Source organism: Gymnoscopelus microlampas, assembly GCF_963454915.1.
Source record: "Gymnoscopelus microlampas genome assembly, chromosome: 13".
Taxonomy (NCBI): Eukaryota; Metazoa; Chordata; class Actinopteri; order Myctophiformes; family Myctophidae; genus Gymnoscopelus; species Gymnoscopelus microlampas.
Genome location: NC_139950.1, coordinates 23,472,626 through 23,489,282, shown reverse-complemented (window position 1 = coordinate 23,489,282; position 16,657 = coordinate 23,472,626).

The following is a 16,657-nucleotide window of genomic DNA, read 5'->3' as shown; positions in this document are numbered from 1 at the left end:
ACAATGCTCTAATTAAATGTTCTCACAACATTACACTCATAAATATCAAATCAAGTTTAGTCCTCCATTATTTCACAGGGATTAAAATGTGTCACTTACCAGCCACCAATGTCCAAAGCCTGTGTGTCATATGATCATTCAGTACTAACAAGGTTAATCCCTTGCTTCTGTCATGTCAAGACCCCACAATTGTATTTTTTTTAATTAACCACAAACACAAGTTAAAACAATCCTAGTTTTAAAACGAAAGTGTCACTTTTTATTTTGTGACAAAAGACTGCAGGAAGTGAAATGTTGGAAGTGGAGTGGAGGTTTGCCTGTATGCCTCCAGCAGAAAAAAAGGAGAGTTATCTTTAGCTCCAGGTACACAAAACAACTGTTTGTTTTTCAATGTGCGGTTTGATAAGTCTTTGATGTTTGAGCTTAATTATTTTCTCAAGGGACCATTTTCAGATAAACAGACTTCAGATCAATACACACTTTAGAATAGATTAAAACACAACAATGTAACCAACTAATATAACTTTGACAAACAATAAGGGAACCATAAAGTCACTTTGTTGGATTTACCAGTCTCTGGTATCGTCTCTAGTACATTTTCATACCATACTGAAAGGAGTGGCTTCCTCAAACATTGACCAAACTACAGTGTTTGGAATAGTTGGCAGTAACGTCAAGTATACCCTGAGTCCAACATGTATAAGAGAGCGAGATGAAGGGAAGAGATTAAAATCTGCATCTGTGGACTCAGGGTATACTTGACGTTACTGGCAACTATTCCAAACACTAGTTGTTGGTCAATCTTTGAGGAAGCCACTCTTTTCAATATGGTATGAAAATGTACTAGAGACGATACCAGACACTGGTAAATCCAACAAAGTGACTTTATGGTTCCCGTATTGTTTGTCAAGTTATGACAAAACAAGTTATTTTAGCTGGTTACATTGTTGTGTTTTAATCTATTCTAAAGTGTGGATTGATCTGAAGTCTGTTTAGCTGAAAATGGTCCCTTGAGAAAAAATGTAACAAAAACATCAATGACTTATTAACCGCAAATAAAAAAACAAACAGTTTTTTGGTGTACCCGGAACTAAAGAGAAATAACAGTACAGACAAACCTCCATTTGAACGTTTCACTTCCTGCAGTCTTTTGTCACAAAGTAAAAAGTGACACTTTCGTTTTAAAACCATGATTGTTTTAACTTGAGTTTGTGGTTAATTCAAAATACAATTTGGGGGCCTTGACATGTTAGAAGAAGCAAGGGATTACCGAATGATTATATGACAAACAGACATTGGATATTGGTGACTGGTAAGTGACTAATTGTAATCCCTGTGAAATAATGGAGGACTAAACCCAGGTCAGACACACGTGCACACACACATGCACAAATGACCGTGCACGCACGCACGCACACACACACACACACACACACACACACACACACACACACGCGCGCGCGGGCGCGTGTGTGCACAAACAAGACACATCTGTTTATCTGACTAGATTGCATGACAGTGGGTATGTGTGAGTGTGTGTGTTGTGAAGTACTGTTGTACATATTGAGGTAGGACATGGACGCAGTACGCACACAGAAGGAGGTAATTGATGCACTCAAAATGAATCTCTTTACACACACGCACGCTAAGTAAAAGTTAAAGTACTCCCTTAACTGGAGCCAGATGAAAAAGTACTCAAGTACTTTAACACATTTGACTGAGCAACTTTCACTTTTAGATTAGTTGAGTAATATTTGACCAGGAGTATCTGTACTTTGATTCAAGTACTGGGGTTGAGTAGCCTACTACTGGTTTTAAGGACCTTATCTTAAACCGAGCCATAACCCCTGAAATGTGTTACGTGCAGTACGGAAATGTGTTACTTAGTTCTTGTATTGAAAAGATCTACAGTATATGGTTTTGAAAGAAATCCAGAGCCAATGTATAATTTCTTATACAGCACATACTCTGTTACATTGATTAAGCTAAGCTTTCTCACACTGTCACACACACATGAAATATATTAGCAGTCCAGTCAAATGCCTTGTAATATAACACAGGGGTCATAAACCTTGCAACAGTGCAGTTTGTTCAAATGTCGCACAGATGTCTGCACACAAATGCTCACACATTAACAAAACAATGAATATGTCAGCCTGGCATCTAGACTTGAAAATACGATGAGTAAAAGTGTGTTAGAAACACACACACACACACACACACACACACACACACACGCACGTGCGCGCACACGCCATCCCGCTTCATCAGGTGCCTGATGAAGCGCAATAGCCAAATGTGTTGTGCAATAAAGCCATAGAGCATTGAAGTAAGGTCGGTCCATTGTGTAATTTTGTCTTACAAAGGACTGTGTTGTCCCTTCCTATGAAATCAAGGAAGGTTTTATGCTTTATATTTTTTTTGCACAAGTCTAACTGTGTTAGCTAATTAACTTTGTTCCTGGCCTCGGGCTTGCTACAGTAGCATTTTACCAGGGCACTTACTAAACTGGGCTAACTGTGATATTGACCTTAGGCTGTCTTATGTTACTGGTGTTAAATTAGCCCCGGGACTCAGGTCTGTCTTGCATCTAAAAATGGATGCACTGATGTGCTGTGCATTGGATACAAATGTTATATAATAGATAACTGCAGTAGTGCATGAGTATTCTAAAACTACAGTGAATTAAACTGATTTAACGCAATAGTGTGAATTTCACACTGACCCTGATGTGGGACTGTTGTTTCCTTGTTTCTGTATCACCACTTTTGGATCTTGACCCATTAGATGAAAATTACTTTCCTGTAAAATAGTTTTTTTTTGGGTATTATTTCAAAATAAATTGTTGTTTGAAATGCATCAGAGTTCAACAACAATATCAATATTTGGCAGGCGATGGTATTTGCAGTTAACCCTATATTGCAGTCCACTAATCTAACAGTAAAGTAGTAGATGGTAATCTGATATACAGTGTAGTTATGAAAGTACCTATACGAAATTTATATTAGATATTGTACATAATTATGTGTACTTTATGTGGCAAACCTACCTAGTAATTAGGGGACTGTAAAATAAAGGGTTACCAAAATCTTGAAGGATAATAAATGTTGAGTGTTACTTTCCTTTTTTCAAATGACCGATTCTCTTTATTCACAAATGTAATTCTCAAGGGCAGCATTTTTAGAGTTGTACTTCAGTCCTTAGATTTAATACATCAAACACTTAAAGAGATGAATTAACAGTATAATATTGGCACTTAGCCTAGGGATAAAGCTGGAATAAAATATTTAGGTTTATTATATTATGTTTAATAAGATTTATTAAGGAATTAGTACATTTGTTGAAATTTGGGGTTGTGTGTACGCGCGCGCGTATATGTGTGTGCGCGAATGCGTGCGTGCATGGTGTGTGTGTGTGCTTTGTGTTAAACCCAGATGAATACAGAGGATTTTTTTTGGTGGTATCTGGTTGAAACAAGCTGATATACTGCAGAGTGAATCTGTGTGTTTGTGTGTGTGTGTGTGTGCGCGCGCGCGCTTGTGTGTGTGTGTGTGTGTGTGTGTGTGTGTGTGTGTGTGTGTGTGTGTGTGTGTGTGTGTGTGTGTGTGTAGATGTGTGCTAGGTTTTCATGCAAAATGTATTTACAATGTACAATTAACAAAATGTATGAAACGGACAAACCGTCTGTTTAGCTACAGTGTTATAATGCGCACTCTGCAGAGTAGTACTGTGCAGTACTCTGATTTTCAAAAAAGGAAACGCACTGAATGAAAAAGTGCTCAGAGTATGCTCCGATGCCCTCTGAGTGAATTTACGAATGCATTCAAACAGGACGTTGTAATTTCCGGGAAATTGGGGGAGTCATTCAGGCCCCTGCAGCAAATTCAAAGGGTGCATTTACAGTGATGATTTTAGAGGGACAGTGGCACAATGGTGCAGCTTATATCAAACACTGTAGGGGTTATAGGGCAGCTGGCCAATCAGTGCAGTTAAAGTTCCACCATGTACTGAACTGGCACAGCAACATACCTCGCTTGCCAACTTGCAATGTCAAACATGCACAAAACTTGGCCACCAAAGACGGTTGTTGTGGATGGTTTGGAAGGATTCATGGCTGAGGAGACGCTGGAGTTTATCCGGGCGTAAAGAAACCAACACACTGAGTGGAAAACAGTGACCTTTGACTGTTCAAAGAATGGCTGCGTACCAACACAGCTGAGGCATGCATGCCAGCAACACACCTCCGTATTCTGAGCCAACTCTCTCCCCACACTGTCAGGGAATCCCAGCATGGGCTATCCTTTCATTCACGGGGGCAGTATCTCAATAGCAGTAATGTTAATCAGTTCACTTAAGGTGGTGATCAAACACAATTTACTTATTGTCTTTGTGAATAAATGAGAATATGGGTGATAAACAAAATATCATATCTATCTATCTATCTATCTATCTATCTATCTATCTATCTATCTATCTATCTATCTATCTATCTATCCAATGTCCGCACGTCTATACGTACGCACATACATACATACATATATACATAGTACATACATTCATACATACAAGCATATTCATACATATACATACGTATACATATACACACACACACATGCACACACTCACTCACGCACGCACGCACGCACACATGCACGCACACACACGCGCGCAGACAAATCTGTCTGAATCAGTACGTAAGGCAGATGAATGTAAATGGGAGGGATAAACAGAGAGACATGTTGTTCCCTCTGGTATCAACTGTCTGCTGTCATGTGTTGATACATTGTGGCCGTGTGCAGCGCCACGGCTAATACTAATAACATGTGTTAATCTGTTGGGACTAGCCTCTAAGCTACCAGAGCACATACTAGCTGTCAAAAGCAGATGCGTGCTCACCTTGCATGTGTACTGGATGTGTGTTTGTGTGTTTGTATGCATGTGTGCAAGTGTGCTTGTGTGTGTTAATGGGCATGCGAGAGAGTGCTGGTGCGTAGTGGTGCATGGCGGTGGTGGGGGGAGGGGTCTAGGGACAGAGAATGGGAGATATGATCAAACATGCTTCGCTCCCCCTTGCTACTGTGAGTTTTTGTGTGTGTGTGTGTGTGTGTGTAATGTGTGGCTGATGGAAGGGAAAATGTTTAACGTATTGTGGTTCTTGATCTGTGTGGCCTGTGTCTGTATGGGCACTTGTAGCTGTGTGTGTGTGTGTGTGTGTGTGTGTGTGTGTGTGTGTGTGTGTGTGTGTGTGTGTGTGTGTGTGTGTGTGTGTGTGTGTGTGTGTGTGTGTGTGTGTGTGCGCACACGTGTGTGCGTGCGCGTGCGTGTGCGTGCGTGTGTGTCAAAGACAGCAAGGACAGGTAGTTGGAGTGCTTGCATGTGAATGTGCCCTGTGCTCTGTGTGTGATGTATGAAAGGCAGACATATTCTGTCAGCTGTGAAAATTAATGTATGTTTATGTATGGCAGAAGGTACAAATTACTAAGCAAAATTGCTTGCTGTGATCTCTCTCTCATGCGTGTTTGTTTGCGTGTGCATTGTTGTTTGTTTGTGTGTGCAACTTGATTTAAACTGGATAATGTGTGTGTCAGCATGTGTATAGTGTGTGCTATTCTCTGATATTGCATGTCACAATATGCTTATCGTGTGAATAGTCTTGTTATTGCCACAATCACAGCGAGGTAACCACACAAGGCACCAACCTGCTCTTTGGGAGCAGTTAGGGGTTCACTGTCTTCGAACACTTCGCCAGCCAGGAGGAGACGTGGATCAAACCTCTACCTCCAGACTGATTGATTGATCACGGTCATACACATGCACAACTCCAAATGATTGTCATCACATGCCACAGATTTGGGCTCTTTATTGAGCAGTGAGCACACCTTTAGTTAGAGTATATGTTTCTGAAAACTGTTTTTCTGAGAAGAACTTGAAGTGTCCAGGAGGCTGTCAAAATCACACCCACATGGTGAATGTCTGTGTAGAATGTGTTTTTTCTTTATTTGTTTGCAGTGTAATTGGTGTGCATGTTGTTTTTGCATACAGACAAATTAAGGGAACATTGGAAAACATGCAGATATTATTGTATGTGCAAGGAAAATAATGGACCAGAGGGATCAAGAAGGACTTCCACACAGAGACTGCATAACGATGCAAGCATATAGAAATGTGGACTGAACAGAAAAGCAAAGCACTGTAATGTGAAACGCATTTATCTGTTCTGCCAATTCCCAAGTGAAAATGTGAATTACAAAAAGAAAAAAAGAGAAAGGTTCAAAATATGAATTGCTTTATTTTTATATCAAATTTTGTTTTCGTTCCCTCACAAAAGTGTCCATGAGGGCACCTTTGCACTGTGTAATGATGACACGGAAATTTGAAATGAAGTATAATAGAAATCCAAAGGGCCACACAGGAAATAAGCTCTTGATCTTTATCAACATGGTTTGTATTCTGTCCTATTCAAATTGTTTGTTGGCCAATTAAGGCAATACATTGCAGAGCCCTGGGTTTACTCCATTGTGTGATGCCTGATCCCTGCAACAAGCATCTCCGCTTCATGTTTTGACATGATTACGTCAAGTATAGCTTACTGTTTGTTGATTCCAAGCAGTGTATAGTCAAAGTGCTCTGTATTGACAGGGGTACAAGAAGAGTGGGCACTAAGGAAGAGTGGGCAACTCGATGTTAAATATAGCCTAAGTAATGTAAAGTAGGCCTATACATGATTTGGACATACTGTACATGGTGCATCATTACCAGACCTACATTTATCCCTCAACGTATTGTTTACGCCCAAAATTATTGGATATAGAGGTTATGGAGCATTTTGTGACAATTGTAGAAATATTACACCTTACTCAAAGAATGTTGTAGTCATGTATACTTTACATTGTAAAGTATACATGACTACGACCCTTGATCAATTATACCATAGAATCTCCAGTCCAGTTTGCTGCTGCGCTTGCCAGTGTGTACTGCCCATGCGAAACATGGCATTCATATTATTAACTTTAACCTACCAAAGCATTATGGTTTAAAGTAATTCATTTACTTTAAACCATAATGTACCATAATAAGCAACTTTATTTAATAATTATGCTGTTTCTTTTATATAGTATTTGTGGTCCGTGGTCGGGTAACTTTAATCTCTTTTGATATGGATACTGTATGGAATACAGCTGAATGCCAAAATGCACGCACCCTGAGTTATAATGCACAGGGTCAGGGTTCATCAATTCATTCCGGTGAGGCGTTTTTTTTTCTTCTCCAGTTCGGTTGGGGGACGGAGATTCTATTTGTCTGTTTGATTACTGACTGGACCAGACCAGCTGTAGGCTATTTGGATTCTTATTGAGGAGTTTTTAATACGTTTTCCATGTGGATCTCGTTTGGATTGACTTGAATGCACGCACGCGCACGCACGCACACACACACACACACACACACACACACACACACACACACACACACACACACACACACACACACACACACACACACACACACACACACACACACACACACACACACACACCACAGCGTGGACTGACAGTGAAATAAAAAAAATCTGCTCTCCATCTCCGTGCCTCTTTAAATCCTGCAGTGGAGGACCTAGAAGTGGAGAAGGTGTTCTTTTGGGACACAAAGGCAGAGAGTGAAAGTGGGAACTCATAATCTGGGGGGGGGGGGGGGGGGCTTTTCTAAATTCCATCTCTGTGATGAGATGGTAGTATGTGTGTGTGTGTGTGTGTGTGTGTACAATCGACTTCCCACTCGGCACATCACACCTGGGGTTCCACAGCGATACACATGCCAAGTTCAAAGTCGATATGCGGGGGACAGGCACACACAAACAGACAGACAGACAGATTTTGTGCATTAATAGATAGATGAGTATGACATTTTACAGGTTATCTTATCTTTCATTTGCAGATAGAAATGTCTGAGGGAAAGCCTAGTTAAGCTGGACCTGGATATCTGCCAGTGGGGTTTGGTATGAAATGCTGGAGAGCTTTTCATTTGAAATCACAGATACAGTAAGCAGTTGTGTGGGCGGTGGCCAATCAGATTGTTGAATGAGGTCAGCTATTTTTGACGCCGCAACGCTGTCATGCGACAAAGTATGAATCAAGCTTTAGAGTCAGAGTTAAATTAACTGTGGTTTGTAGCTGAGAAAGGTGACTTGCTCTTGTTGACAAACATCTAATGAACTGTCATGATCAACAAACAATATGGATTCTGCTACAAATCCATGGTTGCAGCACTTTTTTTCCCTGGCAGAATCGCAAGCAGACACACTGATCTCTATTCTCAGCTCTCAGAGGAATAATTCACCCTGACGACTGAAGATTAGTCAACAAATGGAAACAGACACTCCTAACCTGAGGGGAGAGAAAAAAAGGAACGCAAAAACTATTTTTATTTAACCTTTATTTAACCAGTAAAAACATGTTGAGACACAGTCTCTTTTTAATATTTATTTATTTACTTACGTGTTTGGCAAGAATGAAATGAAGGCCATTTTTACATTTAGCTTGCTGGGACAACCAGTGTTTAATCTAAGACAATAGAAAGGCTGATGTAGCAACCATGTCAAGTTCAACCACAGTCCACAAAAGGTAGCTTTACTGGTATAATCCAGTAGGTCCATGAGGAAAGCAAAAGTCCAAGGCCAGCCTGATGACAGGGGGTGTCATCAGGCTACCTGATAGTAGCCGGGTGGAAGCTGTTCATAAACCTGGTGGTCTGGCCCTTGATACTATCACCTTGTCTGGCTGCGGTCGTTGTAGGGTTTTGAACAGTTTGTGTCTGGGGTGTTACCTGTCCTTGATGATGCGCTGAGCTTTGACTATGCACCTCTTCTTGTACAGTTCCTGGAGCGAGGGGAGCTCGCCTCCCATTATGCGGTCTGCTGACCGCACCACCCGCTGTCGGTTTTTCTTTTCTCAGGCAGTGCAGTTTCAGGCTGTAACAGTCAGAACAGTATGGAAGCCTAACAAGCAATTATACTGTAAATGAAATATACAAATTAGCAACTTAATATTTCCCATTACAGGTACATACTGTAGGGCTGTACAATACTTTGTTTCAGCATTGACAATGCAATAGACAATGCAATAGTGATATTGCAGACGTAACAGATAAAGCAAACTGGGCCAGTCAGTCACATTGTACATTTTACTTCCATTCTGAATGAACTGGATGAGGGTAGAGTTATTCCGTTTGTCTGTCTGTTCACATAATTATGTGTAATTAGTAATTACACTATAAGTCATTTGATAATTGTTTTTGATTTTCATGAAACTTGTTGGGAATGTCAGCAGGCTGACACTCATGATGTTCATATTCACATTTATTCTGTTCCTCCAACAGGGGAGCAATTATACAGCATAGACGTTTGGGCTGGGCCATCCTCAGGTGCTCTGTGTACACCGAGGAAGGCCCAGACAAAACATCTGTGCTGTATAATTGCTCCCCCATGGGAAGAATATTATAAATGTGAATATGAGCAACTCCTGTTTTTTAAAGACTATAACCATCCACTCATACTGCTAATTTGAGTCTCGTCAACACTTTCACTTTAAAGTAACTTTCTGTCTCTTGCCATAAGAGTGCATGCAAAACAGCCTTTACCCAAAAAAGCTAAGGTTTTATCCTGACTATTTAAGTAGCAATTTGGTACCGTACATGTTGCGTGCTATGGCATGAACAGTGACATTATCCATTATTATGCAGTTATACTGCCCACACCCACCCGGCAGCCTTGAAATGTTTTTTTTGGGAAAGCCATGCCAACACATGTGGGCCAGTCCATCATACGTAGACCTCTGCTTTGAAGGACTAGTGGTTAATACATGGCATAGTAAGCCATTAAGGCGGGTGAGCACATAGTTGTTGTTTTTGGGCGGTGCAACCGCCCCTATATGTGAGGTTTGGACCCCCACCCATTGCACCCCCCCAACCCTGCGCTGTGATTGGCCACCATTGTACCCCCCTAACCCTGCACCGTGATTGGCCACCATTGTACACTGGTTGACTCTATTCAGGACTGTGATTGGCTAGTGAAACACATGACACATGTGCAGTCCTATAAATAGGACTGTGCACTTTAAAAAAAACACATTTGTGTTTTTTTTTTAAGTGATACACCCACTGTGATGATCACTGTGACCACACCGCCCACTTCACACTGGGTGTGATTTTTGGGGCGGTGTAGCCGCCCCCTATAAGTGAGTTTTGGACACCGACCAAAAAATGTGTGTACCCCCTAACCCTTCCATTGTTAATGCAAATCGATACTTTTTTCATATCAGCCAATCACATTACAGCTAGTGTCATCACCACTAACTGTAATGTGATTGGCTGACTTTGCAAATTCAGAACTGTGATTGGCTAGCGAAACACATGACACATGTGCAGCCCTATGAATAGCAGTATGGAAAAGTAATTCATCCTTTTTTTAAAGTGAGTCATGTTGTGATGACCACACACCGCCCACTTCACACTGGGTGTGATTTTTTTATTACGTTTTGGGTTTAAAAGGTCAAGGTCAAAGATGGATTGGTGGATTTTCATGAAACATCGTGGTAATGATGACAAGGCTGCCCTGAAGAGATGATTAAACTTTGGGTCAAAGGGATAAAGCTGAAGGTAACAACCAAGGTCAAGGTCAAAATTACATGTCTCAAACTCTCAATTGAAAATGGTATGCACTCTACTGAGTGCAATCATTCATGTAAAGTTGTGGTACGATCACGTCATATAATCATTATGTTAAATAATTGGATTAAATATCAATGATTTAAAGGTGGAAAGATGGATAATTAGTGATTTGATGTAGAGTTTGTTGTCAGTTGTCATTGACAGAAGGTTGTAAAGGGTCAGTTTGAAAAGAACAACATCAGGACATGATGGCTGGAACAAAGGATTGAAACCACACCCACACGCACCCGCACGCCCGCACGCACGCACGCCCGCACGCACGCACACACGCCCGCACACACACACGCACGTACGCACGCACGCACGCACGCACGCACAGTAGAAATGCACAAGCATACATGCCGATCACACTGAGAAATGCAAAAGACAAGACCAGCCATAGAATCTCCTCTCCTCTCCTCTCCTCTCCTCTCCTCTGTTCTTGTGCCTTCTTTGCTAACATGATTACTTTTTTTTTGCCTACATATGCATTTTGCTAATTGAAACCCAATGCATCCTGATATGTATTCACATGAACCCACTTTCAAGCACTTTTGATACATGTACATTAAGCTCCCTATTATGTACACAATGTATGACATGCATGAGCAAGGCCATGGCTTGCGTGCGTGCGTGCGTGCGTGCGTGCGTGCGTGCGTGCGTGCGTGCGAGAGAGAGAGAGAGAATATAGATAAGGCATGATGAATGCCCTGATATTAAAAGATGTGTTTACAAGCCCAGTTGACCTTGCCTATGGAACACATACACACACACCGCTAGGTAGAGAGATGATGGCAAATAAATGGCTAAAGAATTTTCTTCCTTAGCTACCGGTATTTGCCGTTTGATGATTATCACAACAACGATGAGGTGAAAATTCTGGTCAACTCTCTCTACTACAGCATACTGTATATGAGAAGATAAATAAAGGGGCTTTTATAACTAACTGCTGCAAGTCAGCAAACATGACTCACCAGTAAAAACAATACCACCTCCGCACCGGAACAAAATCCACTCTCTGATTTCACCTTCCTCCACCTACTGTACTGTATATAGAGCCTCACGAATATTGTCCCTTAGTTTTCTCCAGTCTACTGTATATTACAGTTGGACTCATGTTTCTTTACTTTTGTAGCATCAGTTGCTTGGATGCCTCTAGTTGGTAGCTCGTTCAGCAACATTTTTGTGTGCTTTAGTTTTTTACATAATTTGTATAGATTTTTTTTTTGCCAATACCAATACCAATAAATTAAATAACCCACCCTCTCTTCTGCAAAAAAAAAAGTGTTATACTGTACGTCAACACCATGTGCATGCTGTTCTTTTGTGTCCTCAAGCATGTTTCTGGAAGAACATGTGATACAAACGTGGCAGAGATCCTTGTCTCCTACTGCAAGGGTTCCCAAACTTTTCAAAACGTGACCCCCCAAAGTAATTACATTTGAATAGCCGAACTACATGCCTCGCAATGCAAGGCGTTGTGAGCTTGAAGTTCGGCTATTTTCAAAATGTTTCCGTCTTTCTTAGGTAATATTTGACAATTTGGCCAATGATTGATTCGTTTATTTAATTTTTTCATTTTAGAGTTATTAAAACCTCTAAAAGTCCTTAAATTGTCACTTTAGAAATGTGCCAGATACCCTGTATACACTTATATAGCGGCATTTCATCGACAAATGGTAAACAATACTGTACTGGTCTAAAAGGCAGAAAAATGCTGCAAACAAATCAAATGAACTGCAAGAGTGTGTGGGTTCAATTAATGCTCAGGATTTTGCTGTGCATCACATCCTACAGTAGTATTGCTATACCAATTTACTTTTCGTCCACGTTTGTCCCTTGTTATGCTCTCTCTTATCACACTTCTCTCTCTGTCTCGCTCCATTTTAATCAGGGGAATGTGCATGTGCATTGCTACTCAAATGAGTGAATGTGTCTGAAACCTTGTGTGGAATTTTGTTATTATGACTTTGTCATTTCTTGTTTTTAAACATAACTTTGTCTTGTCCTTTTTGTCAAGGTGACAAATGACTCCTGCTTTGGCACACACACACACACACACACACACACCCACACACACGCACACGCACAGGCACACACGCACGCGCACACACACACACGCACGCACGCACGCACGCACGCACGCACGCACGCACGCACGCACGCACGCACGCACGCACGCACGCACGCACGCACGCACACATACTGAAATCCATAACTCTGGAGTTCCATCAAGTCCCAGTATGAGCTGTCAAGGATCATAATTGTTTGTTGAAGCAAACTGAAGGAAGGAGATGAAGAGACAGACAGAGCCTTTTAAAGGACCATGGGGGGGGGGGGGTTGGTAAACAGAGAGAGAGAGAGAGAGAGAGAGAGATGGACAGAGAGATTATAGTACAGCGGGGGAGGTAAAGTGAGTGCAGATTGCCTCGGGACACAGTGATTGGAACTGCCAAGAAAAGGATTATGGTTAGGTTCAGGATCACCACCCCAGGAGCAACAATACATGCGCTGGCACCCACACACACACACACACACACACACACACACACACACACATGCTAAGAGTCATTGGGCCATAGTGTACTGCACCCCCCCCACTATACAGTATCACAACTTATGTTTTATTACTGTGCGTGCGTGCGTGCGTGCGTGTGGGGACACCAGTGGAGTGGGTGAACAGTTTCAAGTACCTCGGTGTGCACATCACTAAAGACTTGTCATGGACAATGCACACGGACCGCTTCGGACAGCTTAGACAATTTAAAGTCTTACAGAAGTTTGTGAAATCCTTTTACTCGGCTCCCACTCAGAGCATTCTGACAGGGGCTATCACCGTTTGGTACCGAAATATTTCCTCCGGCGACCTTGTCCGACTTCACTCCCCTCCCTGTATGTGCGCTAGAACAAATGTACAAACTTTGTTATCTCGTCTTAGCTTTGGGCTACTATTTGGTAGTTAATTGAAATATATATGTCTTAAACCAGACTAAATTAGTCTAAAAGCCTACAGTAGCTTCCCCTGCAATGGTTAGGGTTTTTAGGGTAGCATCTCTCAAGGCTGGCTACTGTATGTCAAGGATTATTCATCCAAACAAATGCGTTGTAAAGGAATTGACATCCAACAAGTATTGAATTTTGCAGTAGAGTTAAAAACCTTGGAACTTCTCCCAAATATAGTTTAGTTTCCACACAAACTTAACCAATCAATCACATCAACCACCAATCAATGAATCACTGGAAGAAGAAATAAAAATACAGGTTTTGTTGTATCGATATTGTGTAAAGAACAAGGCTGCCAAGGTCTGTTTGGCCCCAGTTCTGCCCAAGTATTTAAATAAATGACAGCAAATGCTTTTTTCTGGGTCCAATACACATTTTTCAACACACTTTTTGGCAAAATGTTTGAAAACATAATTGTGAATTATAAGAAATAAAACAGGACCTGTTGACAGTCATGGGGTATGCAGACGGTTGTTATTCTCTCTTCCTCTTTCCTTCTCTGCTTCGTGTCTCCCTTGTCCTCTTTACCTGTCTCGAATTCCTTCTCTCTTTTCAATGCCCGTCTCCTTTTCCCCCTCTTAATTTCTCTCCCTCATCTCTCTCCAGCCCTTCCTTCTTCTATCAATTATTTTCCCTTTCTGTGCATCCCTTGTCTCCTATTCCTTCTCTTCTCTTCTCTTCTCTTCTCTTCTCTTCTCTTCTCTTCTCTTCTCTTCTCTTCTCTTCTCTTCTCTTCTCTTCTCTTCTCTTCTCTTCTCTTCTCTTCTCTTCTCTTCTCTTCTCTCGTCCTCCCACCATCTCTCCTTTCATTCCACTAGCCATTGCTTTAGCCATCCCTCTATCTTCCACTCCCATCACTTTCACTCATCTGCCCATTCATCCATATCCACTTCTTTAAGTGCGTGCGTGCGTGCGTGCGAGTGTGCGTGCGTGCGAGTGTGCGTGCGTGCGTGCGTGCGTGCGTGCGTAATAAATAGGCCATTAGCAGTAAAGGCGTATCCTGGGAAAGGAAAGGGGGGAGTTAAGCCAGAAGCACTGCTCTAGGGATCTGTTAACTCAGCAAGAAGTGGAGTGTTTGGGGTGTAAACACACACACACACACACACACACACACACACACACACACACACACACACACACACACACACACACACAAACACAGTTAGCACACTAGAAAACAGACATAGTCTGTGCACAGCACAGCACGCACACACATACAAAATGAGAACAACTAAGGTACAGAGTACAGACACAAGAACAGTTATAATGGAGTTGGAACAACGCATGTTCAGGAGGAAAGAATACACCTTCTTGACAATTAAACAATTAAATCGAATAACCTCCATACTATCAATGGATTCAATACCTTTACCTGATCTATCACTTGATAACTAACTTCCTTTCTCACCATTCATTCTCATCTGATAACTCCTCCCTAAGTTCACCTGTCAATCATCCATCTGATAACTACTCCCTTGCTCACCTGACTCCAATCACCTTGATAGCTGTTACCTTTTCTCCTCCCCTCTTGCCAATCAGTGAGGTATTTATACCTCGTCATGTCATTCGTGCCTTGTATCTCGCATCCCTCCACCACCTCATTCTCCTCCTTTTCCCTGTCTCCTCCTTTTCCCTTTCCCCTCCTTTTACATCTTTCCATGTCTTTCTCCTATATATGTCCAGTACAGTAACAGTAGCCCATACTGTACATGTGCGTACGTTTGTGTGTGTGTGCGTGCATGTGTGTGTGTGTGTGTGTGTGTGTGTGTGTGTGTTTCTGTCTTCAGCCTAGGTTGGTGTCGGGGTATGTGAGGCACTCACACCTGGAGTCAAACATTGAGCTGTTGCACATGGAGCTAATCGATTCACACATGATAAATCAGCCATCCATACCCCCACACACTCAAGGAGGGCTTCTGTAATGACAGGTTGTTCCGTCGACTGTGGTGTGTAGGATTGCCAACCGTCCCTTGAAATAAGGAATCGTCCATTATTTGCAAACTATAAAGACGTGATAAGGGCAACACTGTGTTCCACTTTGTTCCCTTATTTGGATTCGAGGTAGGCTAGTTGGACTATATGCACAACCGTTATTGTTTAGTTTACTTATTCTGCATCATATCTGCATGCTCAACCAGAAGCAAACAAGACTGTAGCTGTTACAGCAGAGCACCGGCAGCAGAACAGAGGAGCCCGCAAAGACATGATAAGCTGTCTGTAGATGCTAGGGTCACAATGACTGTAGAGGTGTTTGGAATATGTTTGTGTGTCAACAAGTTAGCTATTTAGCTACAAGGCGACAATCACAGCCCCTTTGACCTGGCCTGCATTGCCTGTATTGTGTCTGTGTAGTGTCATTGTATACTCCCCTGTCTGTGTATCTCCAATTAGGTGCATTGGGAGCACGGGTCTATAAGAGTGGGTGGCAGCCATTTTACCTCCCTCTCTCTCTCTCTCTCTCTCTCTCTCTCTCTCTCTCTCTCTCTCTCTCTCTCTCTCTCTCTTGCAAATGTCAGCACTTGTAGGAAACCAGGTTCAAATCTGGGTTAGAATAGGAAAGTTCATAGTGCAGCTTTAATTCAGTTTTTTTTTGCACTATGCTATTGTGTCCTCCTCAGTTTGTCATGTCCCTATGTGCCGGGTTATGATAATTGTAGCAAATAAGTCAATTCATAATGCAGAAGCCCGAGACATTAATTATCTCCTACTGGTGAAATAAATGAACCAACATTTGAAGGAAACACTATCTAACCTTTAGCCCTGGGAGAACTAGAGACTCCCCATAGAAAGATGGGGCATTTCATATTTGTTTTTTGTTTTGTTTCCTGGAAACCTATGGCACTGTTACTACACACTTCCAGTAGCTGAATACATTTTCAAAGTGAAACACTGGCAATGAAATTCATAGAGAGCCAGCAGGCATTAACCCAAGGCAAATTTATGTACCTTTTTT